At 35.3% G+C, this 4,311-nt stretch overlaps 1 long non-coding RNA gene across 1 annotated transcript; it reads right to left on the bottom strand.

The window, feature by feature from the left end:
• Positions 1-3,016: 3,016 nt before the first annotated feature.
• On the bottom strand, positions 3,017-3,607 carry LOC119073340. The gene is made up of 3 exons (XR_005087031.1): positions 3,485-3,607; positions 3,273-3,406; positions 3,017-3,209 (listed from the first exon to the last, which is right to left on the bottom strand). It is a non-coding gene; the product is annotated as an uncharacterized LOC119073340 (long non-coding RNA).
• Positions 3,608-4,311: the final 704 nt, after the last annotated feature.

Raw genomic sequence — 4,311 nt, 5'->3', positions numbered from 1 at the left:
ATATGAAAAGAAGTCCTAAATTAGGGTCAAATTTACATTTTTCGCTAGATTTTCATGCAAAACGCTAATAAACGTATTTCATTCTGATTATTTAAGCAAGTTAATGTTAATGGTGCAGCAACAAGGTTCAATGTGTATTTCGGTTAGAAACGAATAGTGATGTTCATTTTGACCAATAAACTTGAATATCAATGGCAACATCACTAAAGGACATATACAGTATTTCCTGAGATATCGTAGATATGCCCTTTAGTGATGTTACCCTCGATATGATGATGATGCGCTTAACATGCGTTGGGGAAAGTACTAAAGATTCTTTGGTTACTATTTCACCAACTGAAAAGAATACAAAAGGATCTTCATCGTGGATGCACAGCTGAAGTAAGGACACATAAAAAATTTATAAGGTAAAAACACAAGTATTCGGCATGGTTTAGAAATTCCGTCAAAATAATGGGATTTATTGTTTGAAACAATTCATGCCGTAAGTGCGTCTTCTATTTCAAAACATACTGCACAGCGGGTCATTTTGACGCTTAGTTTTTCACATTTATTATATGATATGATTAGTTGTGCATATTTAAATTTTTGGCGCACTTATGAAGCAATAAGCGAATAGATGGCCGAATTTCTCAAGGTTCTCAAAGGACAGGTTGAGTTGATCACGAAGGCGGTGTGATCAAAATTTTCCTGTAGCGCCAACTAGGTTTGGAAAATTTTATATGAACAAAAAATAAATTGTTTTCAAGTTGACTTTTCAAACAATATAGATCATTTTCATAACCTTGTAAACGTCAGACACGATCCCAACTGTCAGACATGTCGAAAAATATCGAATGAATTGAACGAACAATTTTCATATAAAAATCAGTAAATTGAACGCAGTTAACGTCAATTGATTGAGGTTAAGGACTACTTGACGAAAAATTAAGTGGGGTTACGTTGACAAGTACCGTATAATGAAAATGATCTATGCATGTCTGAATTGTCAAGATTTGTGTTTCACCCGCAAATATTTGTGGCGCAAATATTAACCCGTAAACTCTTGACGTCTTCATTGTACAGATCTCGATTGCAAAACCGTGGTTTCTTCAGTTTCGAACGTAGATGAATTTAAAGAGGCCTGTCCAATTCAAGGAGGCAAGGCTCAGTGCTGTACCAGAAATATTCCAGGACTTGCGTTACTGTGCCAAGATCCACCCAGCGCATAGTTAACCTTTTGGAGACGGCATGCTTAAATAAACGTTTTACTCCTGTTTTCATATTAAACATTAATATCATTGAAATTGCCTTGATATAGAACTTTCAAACTCAAATCATCATTGAAAAGTTAATGATTGTTTTCATTGTTCACGATTATAAGTTGGTTCTGGGATAATGCTGGAGATTGATGAATATACTCAGAACCCAGAGTCAGATTCAGATGAATCAGACTCAGAATCGGATTCTGATGAAAGTGAATGGGAGCCTGAAGAAAATTTATCTGAATCAAAGAATTGTAAAGCAACATACGATGCACCAAACAAAAAACGAAAAATCAATGAACGAAATTGGAGGCCAGGATCGTTCGTTCCAAAAACGTTTGAATTTGATTCGAGTCAATGTGGAATAGCGTCAGAAGTCTTGTCTAAAATAAACGATTCGGAGGTATCGCCGCTATCCTTTTTCGAGTATTTCTTTGATCGTGAATTGATGAACAGAATTGTTGATGAGACAAACTTGTACCATCAAACAATTGAAAATAATGAGAAGCCCAGCGTAAGAAAACATCAAAAATATTGGACAGACGTAAACGTAGACGAAATGTACTCCTTTTTTGCGCTTTGTATGCTGATGGGTGCGGTAAAGAAAGGACGAATTAAAGATTATTGGTCAACTGACCATTTGATAGCTACGCCAATATTTGGTGAAGTAATGTCCAGAGATCGGTTTTTGGCCATTATGAAGGCCTTACATTTTAACGATAACGAAAATCAGCCAGATGGTGATCGACTCTATAAAATCCGGCCTGTTGTAAATAACTTAAACAAAAAATTTCAATCAAGTATAAATCCGTTCCAGAACTTATGCATTGATGAAAGTTTGATGCCTTGGAAAGGACGGTTGGTGTTCAAACAATATCTTCCAAAAAAAACGCCACAGATTTGGTGTGAAGCTTTTCATTATTTGCGACTGTAAAACTGGAATTGTGCTTGGTTTTATCATATACATTGGTGCTGAAACTGAAATCGAAAATTGGAAAGATCTGGGGATATCAGGATCCGTTGTTATGACTCTCATGAAATCGTACATGGATAAAGGACATAATTTGTACGTGGACAATTGGTACACAGGAGTTAAATTGTTTGAAGAACTTCATGAACGGAAAACTGGCGCATGTGGTACAGTAAAAAGTAACCGATCGGGACTCCCGAAATTTAAGTCACTAAGTAAAGGTGATGCTGAGTATCTACACACTGAAAGCTTGTTGGCAACCAAATGGAAGGATAAGCGTGACGTCCACATGCTTACTTCAATACAAGAAGATGGAATGGGCTCGACCGGTAAAGTACATCATGAAACGAAACAGAAAATCAATAAACCATTGTCAGTGCTTGCGTATAATTCTAACATGGGATCTGTCGACAAATCCGATATGCAGCTAAGTTTCGCCGAATGTATCCGAAAGACCATAAAATGGTACAAAAAGTTTTTCTTTCACTTATTGGACCTCAGTGTTTTAAACTCTTCGATACTGCATCATATCAAAACTAAAGAGAAGAGAACATTGGGCCAGTTTCGGAACGAGGTTGTTCGTGGAATTATACAAAAATACTGCAAAGATTTAGGAACTCGACGTCGAGTTACCTCGGGTACACATCCGAAACGGCTAATCGATAGACATTTCGCGGCATTGGTACCTCCAAAAAATGGCAACAAATCCAGACAAAGAAATTGTGTTGTATGCAGTCATTCGGTGCGAAAAGAAAGAAAGCGCTCATCAACAAGATATCAATGTAATGAGTGCGATGTTGGCCTTTGTGTGATCGATTGTTTCGAACAGTATCATACTTTATTTCATTTCTGATTGTATTCGTTTTACACTTGTGTCGATATCATTGTTTAAAAAATTTAATTTCGAAAAATGGTATATAACCAAACTGTGCATCCATTGTACGTTTTATACATGTGTCGATATCATTGTTTTAAAAATTTGTAAACACTTTCTGCTTAAAAATAAAAAATTTGTTGTTAGTACTGCTAATGTTAATCTCGATTTTTAATTTTGAAACCTTTAAATAACTAGAAGATTCAGCAGATTTCCTTTTATATTTCCTCGTTAAATTCAATAAATGGAGTACTGGAGTCTGAGTCGTCAAACTATGAGATGAACTGGGTTCGTTTTTATATGTTCACGAATGAAGTACTGGATAATTTTATTAAATTAAAATTTTTGATGAGAAAATGTTGCGATGCAGAAAATTATGTGCTATTTTTTTATTACTTTGACATTTAAGAATGATTCTGATGATTGTGATGATTCTTGACACAATTTTCAAAGAATATGTGATCGAAAATTATATCCCATCACTTGTTAAAAAAAACAGCCGTCTCCAAAAGGTTAAAGGAGAAATAAATTAGTGCATTGCTGTCTCGCAGGGATGTTTATTGTTGAGATATGTAGGAAGTTTGTTTTTCTAGCCGAAGGCGAGGATTACATTCCACACGTCTCAACAAATATCCCAGCGAGACAGAACGGTGTTTTGTTTGCTTGCACAACTTTTTTTTTTGTTCTTTTTTGTCGCATGGTTGTAATTTTTGTTTTTTAAATAAATTAAAGTCAACGAATTTTTTTGAACAATAATTTTTGTTTGTTTGTACTATTATTACACATAGCTACGCGAAAATTTCCGGTAATAAATAGTTATTTAAATCACATGGGTCGAAAAACGATTTTTAAAAATTCGAGGTGTATGTGTGAGCTGAGAGGGTATTATAACATGAGGATGCGAGTTTGTGAACCGAGGCATACCGAGGTTTACAATCGCATTCGAATGTTATAATACCCTCGAGGCTCACACATACACCGAGAATTTTTTTTAAAATCTTTTTCGACCCGAGTCTTTTAATGGCTTTTACATTCATTCGCCTTTTATCGAAATCACGAAAAACACCAAAAATTATCAATTTAATCGAAACTAAGCACCAAACAAACACAAAATATGTCGATCACTTCAGGAACACACAAAAATATTGCAACAACACGACAACGATTCTTGACAGCGTTCGTTTTGGAAGAGAGAGAAGTCTCTCAATTTGCTATGTCTACTA

The sequence above is a fragment of the Bradysia coprophila genome, chromosome II (genome assembly GCF_014529535.1).
Source record: "Bradysia coprophila strain Holo2 chromosome II, BU_Bcop_v1, whole genome shotgun sequence".
Taxonomy (NCBI): domain Eukaryota; kingdom Metazoa; phylum Arthropoda; class Insecta; order Diptera; family Sciaridae; genus Bradysia; species Bradysia coprophila.
The sequence above is the reverse complement of the archived record's forward strand: the minus strand, read 5'-3'. Positions and strand labels throughout refer to the sequence as shown.